We start from the raw sequence: 12274 nt of genomic DNA, 5'->3' as shown, positions 1-12274 counted from the left end.
CCCACCGCTATTTTTAACAACAGTGCATTTGTGACGAGCGTTTAACTCATCTCTGTGATCGTTTATTAAACTAAACTAAACTGCACTTTAAAGAAGTAACGTCTTAAACCACAATTCACCTATTTAAGCCAAAAAAATATGTAAAGTGAATCAAGCTTTTACATGTAATATGTTTAACAGCTCTGCAGCATTAGTTTGGAGCACGCGTGACATTGTTGTTCTTTGTGCGCCACCTTAAAATGTCCGGGTGTTCGGAGTTCCGCCTTTTTGGACCGTCGTTTTATTCCGTTATTTAACATTTTAATAATCGGAATTCTACAACTGCATCTAAGAATCGTTAATATAAAGTGAGCTCCAGAGTGTAATTAGTCATTTCAACTAAAGGTGTGTATTTAAGAGTTAAATCAGAACCACTTCTCATCAACTTTTCTTGTCAGCACACGGATTATAACTGATTGTTAAAGCTGTAGTATGTAACTGTGCCGCTGATTAACCTCCACACAACTCTCTCTCTGTGTTTCTCAGTACGGCAGGGTTTGGTTTTCGTGTCTGTGGAGACACAGAATGACGCGTTAAGGCGAAGGCATCACAGCGGCGCGAGTAAAGTGAGAATTCTGTGTTTCCCAAAACATGAGGGAATGAAACCAATGGGGTGATAGCAACACTAGCAGTGTTTGGGTAACAGAAGTTACATACTAGAGCTTTACGCCATAAACTGTCACACCTGAATGTGATCACTGGGTTTTAACCTTACAATATTCTTACAATATAAATCACGTGACATGTACCAAATCTGTAAATTAAGTACAAAATCATTTCATATATAATTTATATAATCATTTAATTATTTGTTTCTGTGTACAGTGCCTACAAATAAATTGAATTGAATAGAATAAACTTTAAAATGTCATATTTTTGTCTTCAAACGAAAGTCACAAAGTGTATACATATATATATATATGTATACATATACATATACATATATATATATATATATATATATATACATATATATACACATGCTACTGCAGTGAAGAAACGAGTTGAGGAAAGATAAAGTGCAGTGAGTGTTTCAACATAACAACCTCACTGTCCAATTATGGTAATAATGTTGAGTAACGTCTCACAGAGACTAGTTCCACATCTGACCTACGACCCCGACAAGTCTGCACGAGACATGTTCATTCAGCGCTATTGAAGCATTAATCGACGCCCTTTTAAACTTCATCAGGGGAAACATCGACCCCTCTTCTCTCTCTCTGTGTGTTTGTGTGTGTGTGTGTGTTATATTCTTGTCCTGTACTCTGAGTGAACTGTCACTGCGGAGACGTGTTCTGCGCCGCTGGGTTCGCGATCCTGTGTAGATGAAACGGAGCAAAACAAACAAAAACAAACACGAGTTCAAACTCCCATGTCTGTCTGTGTCTGTGTGTCTGTCTGTGTGTGTGTGTGTGTGTGTGTGTGTGAGAGTGTCATGCTTATTCTATGTATGCTGCACTCATGTCGCGGTTCAGTTTTTGGACAGGTGTCTCTTTAAGTGCAGTCCAGCACAAATAAATCTATCTGCGCAGGAACTGTGACGCTGTGGTGGACGTCCTGTCACAGAGGTCATTTCAGTTCCCTACTTCCACTAAAACAATGATCTCATTCCCCGTACCAGGAATCCGCTGATTGTTTCAAATACCTTCCACTATGCTTGAGTGAGCGCCACCTCTTTTTTTTTCTTTTTCTTTTTTTTTTCCCATCGACCCAAAGGACAGAGAGGGAGAAAGGAGGGGGCTGGGGCCGGGGGCCGGGGTTGATGGGAGGGGGAGAAAGGACCACAATGACCTTGGCAGGAAGCATCAAGCCTTCCAGCGAGAGCAGCTTCATTTGAACCACTTAGAACCACTAATGGTTTGAATCGCAGCCAGTGACTGTCGAGGTGCTGTCAATGACTGGAAAGATGAGTGAAAGGAATTATATATATATATATATATATTAACAATTAACACTTAAAAAAAACATTTAAAGCATTTAAATTAAAATCCAACATTCTGGCGGAGACTGACGCTGCATCTCACTATATCTTCAACTGATTCAAAATAAAGTGTGAACTAAAGAGTTTAAAGTTTGTCTGGGTAATTTAATGAGTGGGGGCTGTTCCTGTTGGTGGAATAATGACTAATTCAACACCGGCAACAACGTCCAACACTGCAGAAAAAACCTCACAAACAAACAGAGTCTGAACCACAGTCGGACAATTAATATGTTTGTGCATTTTCCCACTCTAATCTTATGACAGCAGCTCAAGACAAAGAGTTGCAACGTCAACACATTAGTATTTGAACAATCAGTGGGTGAAACAACAACAAATAAATAAATGTGTGTGTTTTTACCATGAAACTGTACCAAAATATGTAAATAAGATGACTATCATTACAGATCGTCTTTTCTTTTCTGCACATTTATGCATTTATTTGTCTATTTTCTACGTTTCTTGTGCGCCCTCTTACCAAATACGGCAGATTTAGCGCTGGATGCTATTGATACTACGTGCAGTCTTGCTTAAAGCGGGAATTTTCATGTGAAAATATCAAACTGATGCCACAAAGACAACAACAAGAAACAATAGTTTCCCCCTTTTCAGAAGATGCAAATCTGATCCATTATTTAAGACACAGGACAGTGGTGTTACAGTGTTTCATGTTCGGTTTTTCTATTATCATTTTCATCGTGACCCTTGCTGCTGTGACTGTCTGTGCGACGAGGGCAAACACACAAACCTGGACTACACTGTTGTTTTACACTCCAGAGCAGCACACGATCATTTGTGATGTCATAGTCAAAGTGCTCTGTGTGTGTGTGTGTGTGTGTGTAGTACAATGTGAGTGAACAGAACAAAGGGGTGTCACATATGAGGATATGACCTCAGACTTCAGACAAACAGAACAGTATTCTTCTTCTGTGTGTGTGTGTGTGTGTGTGCACTGGTTTCACCTATTAACGAGGACAGTTCATGTGTGTGTGTGTGTGTGTCTGTTGATAATTAGCTGATTCCCCTTCTATGACTTTTAATTATTCCCGTTATGATTGAAAGAAAGTCATTACACCGTGAGTCAGTGAGTCAAATGTACGACTGACACTTGAAATATATCTACAGTTCATTTGGAAACAGCTTTCAAATACTAAATGGTTCTTTAGCTGCTCTGGAGTTTAAATAAAAACTTACTTTACTTTTTCATTTTTGCAGCTTAATAATATTTTTCTTTTCAAATGGAAAACACAAATCCTTCTCCAGAAAATCTGTATTTTTAGCTTTTGGACACATGGGAGTTGCTGGTCTACTAACTTCCTTATTAGGTCATTTTGTGTGACTTGGATGAATCAAAGTAACAGAACGACACAGAAGTGGAGCCAAAACACCTGCGTCGCGATTTAAAATCACACATTTTCTCTATGGACTTTGGTGCCACAACTTTGCATCTTATACATGTTGAGGATTGAAGCTGATCTGATTCATCATGTTATAAAATGTCTGTCTGTTTTACTTATTGTAACCATAAAAAGTGCTTTTTCCCGATTTTTCCAGAATAACTTTCAATATCTTTATTTATTTACAATTGACTACATGTTAAAATAGTGCAGTAACTATTTAAAATGAGGAAAAAACACTGTAGTTAAATTTGAAATGTTAACAGTATGAAACACATTTATACTGAGACGCTGAATTTACCGTAATAACCACATGTTGACTGAGATGTGCAACTTCTCAGCTTTCAGAAACTGTTTTGTAAATTTCGCTTGCGCAGTTAAAGGGTTCATTTATTTGACTTCTTTTTTGGATGATTCTTTTACGGATATTTTAAAATAATATCTTAGGTAACTTTGCTGTTTTCAGTAACTTTTGTAAACTGTGAGTTGAGACTGATGCTCGAGGCAGCAGTTCAGCTGTTATCTGGTCAGTGGGAGCATCCACTTGAAGTGTGACTCAGCACATGCAGACAAACTCTTTTAAATGAGTGCTTGCTGCGACATTAACCTCCTCCACCTTAATCTAGAGACACTGGTTGCACCGCCTTGCTGTGCTGATTTGAAATGGTATGCATTATTGTTCCTCAGCGAGGGGAGAGGGAGGGGGGAGAGAGGGCTCTGGGGACAACACAGACAACAGTGTTTACTAAGAAACACGCTCAGCAACCCTAAGGAAATCCAACATGAATATATGGTGGAACAGCCGTGATAATGGCGACCGTTACTGTTACCGAGGTGAATATCTAAACGCAGCAAAAGCACTTGATGTGCTCTCTCTTTAGGACACGCTATAGTTCCCATGTCATTCACACTCGCACTCATAAGTCAGTGGAATTCACATGCAAAGGATTTAACAAAGGACTTATGTGTGGAGGCAGTGATCTCAGAAACAACAGTAACACATGCAAATGTCTCGTATCATCAAGATCTGTGTGCCAGGGGCTTTTTTATCTGCCCTCACTGACAACTGACAACACAAGAACTGACACAGGGCAGTTAAGGCTGCATGAGAATTCATTATATGAAAATGAGGAAATTTAATTACATATAATAAAATCAACTCTTTTCTCAGAAGTCATTCGTATTAAAAGTGACATTCAAGTGGGTTTTTTTTTTCAAATGAATGACAATTGGCTTTAGTCAGTAATGTCCGATAATCATCTTTGTCAAAATATAGCATTTCAGTCACGTGTCAAATCTCAGGGAAAAGTGAATTCATTATTAAATTGAATCATTTTAAAAAACAACACAACTGAAATCAGGATGAAATGAACATAATTAACAATTAATTTTAATTAATAAAGTTATAAAGTCTAATAAACAACCATGTTCACTTTTTTCTTTTTCTAATTTAACTTCTTCATTTGGAGAATCAAGTTTTAAAAAGACATTAAATCATTAAATCGGAATAGAAATCTGGTCAAGTCCAAACTTTTTAATTTAAATTTGAAAACAACACCAACAAGTAATGATACGTGAACTATTAGGAGAAAAAGTATGATGAGCAATGACTAAATACATTATTTATTTATTTAGTTTTGATCATTTTGCATTTCTTTCAAAAGTCAACAAAACTGTTTCATGGTAAAGACCAGATTGCTCTTGCTGGAGTTAATAAGCATTTCTGCTGCACGAGGCTTCATCCACTCTATATTTGCATTTAAAAATGCATCAGTTCCCCTCCAGATACACCTGTCGTTGACACGACCCTGGAACTTAACTCTAACTTAACTTTCACTTTCTGATTGGTTCTTATCAGACATGAATTGGTATCGCTCTATTACAGTGCGTCATTTCAGTTTCCGTTTCATCTCGTCATTGGTCTCATAAAAAAAAATCCTCGGTCTACTTTCACTTTTGTTGTTTCTGTTCAGTGAAACTCAACTTCCTGTTTACACTGGCATGCGCATATCAGGTGTACCTATCGGACTCTTAGTATCGGTGATGGTAGATACTCAGGGTTGTGATGTTGGCATCGGTATCGGACCTAAAAGGCCTGCAGTGCTCGTCCAAACACCGTCAGAGTCACCTGCAAAGTTTGAAGCCTCTCCAGCGACCAGTTTGACAACAGGATTGACAAAGAAACAGACAAAAGGAGATAAATGTAGCTTCAGTGGGAACATCAGCGTCAGCGCTGTGTCCTGCTCAGCATAGTCGGCCATTTTGGCCAACTTCGGGATCTCCTACAAAAGCGAACCAATGCGATTACGACAGAGAGGCAACATCTCGCAGCTTTCTCCGTTTAGGCCAAAGCCAAAGTCAGTAGACGCAATAACTAAACGCCAACAAGAGCATTTGTTTTCCGTCGCCGTAAACGCGTCATCCAGGTCATTCTCCGTCTGTTGGTCACGCCTCTCGGGAAGTGGGCGGTGACTTCGCTCTTTCCAAACTGTGAGTCTGAAATGAGACTGAGACGCAGGCTGGTTCGCCGATACGTGGACCTCCACAGTTCTGTGCAGTCGTAGTAGCGGCAGCGGTTCTCCAACACAAACACTGCGCTGAATGTTTTTCTCTTCATTCACAAACCCGTCATTCTTCTTCCCTCCTCCTCTAGATCCAGACTATTAGGAACATATGTGCGTCTGTTTTTCGCACGGTTATAGAACGGGGGCGTGGCTGCGGGATGGGTTACTTCAGGTGTTAACTTCACAGAGTTCACAAGGGTAAGCTGGAGGCAGTGATGGGACTCAGTGAGGCTCAGGTCTGACGCCGCCATCGCCATGATTTATGTGCTGATCAACACACACATCAACGTAAAGAAAAACGCCAAACAAAAGCGGAGCGATTAGAAAACAGCCCGTGGCGGTTTGGATTTGATAGCTTCTTGGCAACTGTGTGTGTGTGTGTCTGTGTGTGTGTGTGTGTAAGTGTTGAGAGCGGCGGTTTAATACAATCTGATTTCACATGGTGAGCTGGTGAAAATACACCAGTGCACATCAGTGCCGTGAACAACGGGAGGAGAAGAATGAAGAGCCATGACATGATGAAGGAGGCGGACGGCAGGGTGGGGGGTGGGAACAATAGCCCTTGGTGTAAAGTGCGGGATCTTAGATTTCTCCCAGCAGTGCTGTTCCATGTACGCCTCACACTGGCAGCAGCCCAGTCAAACATGCCTTTGTGCTGACGTGGGAGAGCTATGGGAACATGTTTTTTCTCTCTCTCTCTCTGTCTGTCTCTCTCTCTGTCTGTCGCTCTCTCTCTTTCTTCCTCGCCAAGGCACTGACTTGAGATGTTAAGCTGAGCTGGAGCGGTTTACTCAAATATCCTCCGTGATGCAAACGATCCTTTAATGATGCAGAGAGGGGAATCAAATCCATGTGAGAGATGGGAGATGTGCAGCTTTTTGTTCATTTAGAAAAGAGAAGAGGATCGGCTTCTGTGCCTCATAAAAAAACAGAAATAACTGATGCAGTTATGGGATTGTCTCGCAGCGAGAGATCGCTCAGTCACGTCCCACTCAAACTGCCATTTCATAAATCATTAACCACAAAAGTGTGCGTGAGCTGCCTGCTCTTTTTTAATTAGCTTTTCAATTAGCTTGACGGGGACTCCACGGCTACAGAGCATGACCACGGAGCTCAGTGGTCCGAGTGGAAATCACATGATGTTTCCTGTTGTCCTGTGTGATTTCTTCTCACTTGATTTCTAACATCCGTTCACATTTTTCCTGAGCAGTTAATGGCCTCGATCTCTAGGTTCTTCAATAGAACGTGGCATCAAACGGTGATAAACATTAAAGACGCGAGACGATATTGTCCAATGACCTGGTTGCAGTGGATTTGCAGATGTGGGAATGGATATATGCAGTTTTTTAACCTTACAAATGTGCAATTTACTCCTTTCCCTTTGCTTGTAGAGGAGTTTGTCTCCTCAGGTGATAAGAACTTCATGATATGGTTGAAAAATCATGTGGCAATTATCGTCTTTTTTTGCATCTTAATCTAAATCCTGAAGATGTGACACAGAACAAAACACATTTTCTCACCTAAAGAGAGAGAGTTCATTTAACGCGTCCTATTTTCCACACACCAGTCGTGGACACCCAGTCCTTGACCTGTCTGAGGATTTGAACTGGCAACCCTCCAGTCACAAACATCATTTCCTGCCTTATTTCTCTATCAAACAATTACAGTCATCTGATTTGGATATTACACTGTAAACAACCAACATGTGCCACCGTTACACTTCAGTCCGCAGTTTCAGTGCAGAGAGAACGTGAAAATGCACATCATGATGTGACAGTGGGGGAAAAAAGTGCACACTCCATGACTCCACTGCCAAAAATGAAGTAGTGGGTGGGGAAATCATTTACCTTGCTGCCGACTGGAGTCAATAAAAACCTGCGTCTATCGCTGAGTCATTTGAACGCCAGTATAGTATCTGTGTTCGTGGGCTTTTCTGTGGGAACAGAGTCTTATGTACTGTATAAGTATGTCATTTAACAAGGAAGGTCTCGCTCAGTTCACTTTCACAGCGTGTTGTGAGTGGGACAGACGAGAGGAAGAGAAACTTCAAAAACAGACCAAACATCTTCCATTCAAAGTCATTGTAATATACAGTCTGTTTTCAGAGGGAACTAAAACACTAAATGTGTGTTTTTCTGAACGTGACATGCCGCTAGTGTTGCAAATGAATTGTTCCTCCACTCGCTGTGTGAAGAAAAGTGGTTATTTCATAATATACAGCAGTGATTTTGTCAAAATGGGTCTGTGGCTTCTCTCATTATGTAGTCTGCTGATGGTTGTGTGTGTGTGTGTGTGCACGCCATCATTTTTGAGCTGCAGCATTTACAATAATGGAAGCGTGTGATGCAATAACTGGGCAACACTTAAGCTTATTGTTTACTGGCATCCAGCAGAATCATATGATCAAGTCATATTTTTGATTTTACAGAGCTCTGCTGCCCAAATCAATCATTTTGAATCAGGGTCCATTTTCAGAATGATGCTCAGACAGTGGAGAGTATTGATGCTGTGGGAGACTGAGCTGCTTTGTGTTAATAATGATTTAATAATGAAATTACATTTTTTTTTTAACTATAATACACACACAGTATATCCATTTTAAGATATTTAAACAGATTTATTGCAACGGTTTTGTGTGAATCGCAGTTGACATGACACTTTATCTCTTAATCCTATTGTTAAAAACTATATGAGCCAAACAAGCCGTTGTTTGTTTGATTTTAATCAATAAAATATAGGGACAGGTGCTCACTGGATGAATACAAGAGAAAAAAAAAAACACAATTTGAAACATTAATTACTCATTTCTATTGATGATAATTTCAATTTGTAAAAACAACTCTGATATTACAGCAGACGATGACAATAAGCAGGAGAAATAAAGCAAAGATTCATCTGCTTTTCTTTTTTGGTCAAATTTTTTTTTAAAAAGCTGGAAATTATGATGCTCTCAAACCAAAATGATTCCATTTTAACGCTTTATTTGTTATATGAAGCAAAGAAACCAGAACATCTTATAGAATAAGCTGAAAAATCTGACTCAAACCAGTTAATTATTAATTGAGTAATTGTTGCAGCTGAACCAACACCAGACCTTACAGCTCTGAATCCCACTATCATCATCATCATAAACTGGGGATTGCCATGTATTAAAAATGACTGTGTGTGTGTGTGTGTGTGTGTGTGTGTGGTGGGGGGAATACTGTACAGAACAAAAGGCTGCGTGCACAACCCTGACTGCGCATGAGTGCTGCTGCTGCAGCTGCAGCCGCACACGTGTTGTGCAAGCAGAGCGACGTCAGCGTGCGTTTGCATCAGTTCAGTTCCTCTAATGACAATGAGCGAGGACAATTCACTACTACGACACCTGCACACGCGCACATGCAGCATCAGCATCAGACCTGCTCCTCCTGCAGCAGCGATGACTTTAACCTTATCACCACTGAAGGGATTTTAAAAAACAAACAGCACAAGGATGAGGTCATGATCACAAAGCCTGAGCAGAGACAAAGAGGCTGTGATGATGCTCCTCAGAATCTGCTGCATCACCGCATCAACGGCGGCATCGCTCCACAGCGAACAATAGACGCGAGAAGGGACACTGTCCACGCGCACGTGCCTTCTTCTTTTCCTCCTTTTCTTGTTTTATCCCGCGAGCGAAGCAAACGTGAACGTCATCGTGAAACACGAGACACATTAGATGCACAATCTGACAAGTTGCATAAGATCACGTGGAACAAAGTAAATATTTGGGTTTTCCAACAAAGCACTCGTGTGTGTGCGTGTGTGTGTGTGTGCGCGCGCGCACGCGCGTGTGTATGAACTAATCAACGACTCGCATTATGTCACAATGCATCACTATAGTGACTCCTACAAAATAAGAGTGACGGGGATCTGACTAAGCCTCGACTGCAGCATCCACATGACAAAGCAGGAGCGTGCGTAAAGGCGCAGTTTCTATTTCTCCACAATCTTCTTCTTCACTATATTAAAGGTAGAATGATCATAATAATAATGATGATTATTGTTGATGTTGTTTTGAAGCTTCTAATCTGTTGTATACTTTTGAACATATGGCACAGTGACAATGGAAATACGGGTTTTACAGACTCGAGTGACTGAGATGATTCCATTGGCTGTCGCAGCAAATAAGACTCCGTCCTTACACAGCAATCATTGTTGATTAATGACACGAGGGGCAATACTGTCAGATGATGAAAAACACAATAGTGTTGTTTTTTAGCCTGCGTGGATGTGAGTGCAGTGAGTCACGGTGGCGTTTAATGACGCGACAAGTGACAGCAACTGGGCTTTCTGTTGTTTGTTTTTGTTTGTTTCGTTAAGGTCGCGGCGACATGCGCTTGCTTGACCCTCTCCTCTGGGATCAGCAACAAAACGAGGGAACGCACACACACACACACACGCGCGCACACACAGGCAGACGGTGCGTTGACTCAAAGCATAACAGGATGTGGTGCAGAGAGTTGTGTTTCACTCCTGAACCCGCGTTCACACCCCAACACATTTAACGCCCGCTTCAATATCCACATCATCACAACCAACCACCGCTACTACTGATGCTGCTGATGATGATGATGATGATGCTTTCAGGATCCGTGCACGTGGAGTTCTTCTATTTCTTTCATTAAGATATACAGATATATATATATATATATATATATATATATATATATATATATTAAAAATAATAATAATGACTGTCTGTTCTGAGTGACTTTGTTCCGCATATGTCACAGTGAGGGAACCGCGCAGCTTGCGCCACTTCCACAAGTTTGTAGTCGCGGCTCATGAAGCAACAATAAACCGAGATTGACAAACAGTGATTATTCACAGAAATAACACGAGAGAGAAAACAGAGGGAGAGAGAGGAGAAGACGTGCACGGCCGCTCACCTTTTACTTTCTCTTCCGCTCGTATTCCAGCCCTTTTGTCCGTTTTGTTCCCACGTTAACTTCTTTCACATGATGGCTCTCTGTTGTCGTTTCCTCAAAAGCCTCCCGGCGGCTGCACCACTCACACACACACTCACACACTCACTCACTCTTCTTCTTCTTCTCCTTCTTCCGTCCGCGCGACTCTTCTTCGCTCCTCTCGCTTCACAACAAAACACAAACGTTTCTACACTCTGTTTGCAGCACGGGAAAGTGTGTGTGTGTGTGTGTGTGTGTGTGCGCGCGTGTCCGTCCGTCCGTCCGTCCGCGTGTGAGCGTGTTTACGTGCGCGTGGTGAAGCAGCGCGGCGTGCCACTCCGTCTCCGCTGTTTGTTACACTCGACTAGAACGCCTACTCTCAGCCGCTACATTGTTGACATTCGGCCGCTGACGTCACTCGAGCTCCCTCATTCACAACATCGTTAGCGCGGCGCACGCTTTGCGTTGGGGCCACCGGGAAGCGCGCGCGTACTCCCCAGAACGTGCGCAGCGGAGCTTCGTGAATCGCACTCCACTTGGAGCGTAGCTGTAAGCCCCGCCCCTCACGCCCGCCCCTCTTCTCCTCCCCTCCCTCCACCTCCTCCCCCAGGTGCAAACAGCGGGAATATGACGGCGCAGGATGACTCAAGGCATTTTTTTTCTTTTACCAGCTGCAAACAGGAATTCTGTTTATTTGTCTCTCTTTCGTTCAGTTAAACCACATTAAAGCTCGAAAATAAAGAGTCCCCCCCTCCCTCATTTTATTCACGTGCACACGTGACATATTTACACACACACTGAGTGCGAAATCTGTAAACACAGTCCAAAAAAAAACAAACACAACAAAACAGAACATTAACAAATCACGCCAACATACAACAGCACAGCAGAACACAGAATCTTTTTTTAAAAAAGTATTTTTTAAACAAACATTTCAACAAAAACAAACAAAACAAAAAATTAATCCATCAGTTTTTTGAGAAGAAAAAAAGATTTAAACATAAGTGTCTCAAATAAAACGCTTTAAATGTGTTGGATTTTGTTAAAAAAGTATTGTATTTTTTCAGAATTAATCTTGAATATATAACAGTTATACTATTATTTTAGTGTATCTATTGTTATAAAAACACCTTTTAAAGTACTATGTAACTCAAAGGTGTATTATCCTTATTATTATTAATAATAATGATAATAATAATAATGATAATAATGTTTTTTTTTACAATACATAAAATGTGTTTATTTTAATGAAATGATTATTTTTTATAGCCCTTATCACTGTCATTGGTCAACAGTGACTAAAGGGACAGTTCCAGTTTTGTGCAGTGGTTGTATGAGGTACAGTACTGTAATACATACAAAGAC

The 12274-nt window shown here is 40.9% G+C and overlaps 1 protein-coding gene across 1 annotated transcript in view; it reads right to left on the bottom strand.

Annotated features, from left to right (window-relative positions):
* The window catches only part of bach2b (BTB and CNC homology 1, basic leucine zipper transcription factor 2b), a 102711-nt gene extending 91654 nt beyond the window's left edge, over positions 1-11057 (bottom strand). Inside the window, exon 1 of the mRNA XM_044048648.1 lies at positions 10892-11057. The gene's annotated coding sequence lies outside the window, so the exon portion shown is untranslated. The remainder of the gene's footprint in view (positions 1-10891) is intronic.
* Positions 11058-12274: the final 1217 nt, after the last annotated feature.

This window comes from Solea senegalensis, linkage group LG17, assembly GCF_019176455.1.
Source record: "Solea senegalensis isolate Sse05_10M linkage group LG17, IFAPA_SoseM_1, whole genome shotgun sequence".
In the NCBI taxonomy this organism is placed as follows: domain Eukaryota; kingdom Metazoa; phylum Chordata; class Actinopteri; order Pleuronectiformes; family Soleidae; genus Solea; species Solea senegalensis.
This window is presented reverse-complemented; position numbering and strand designations above follow the sequence as displayed.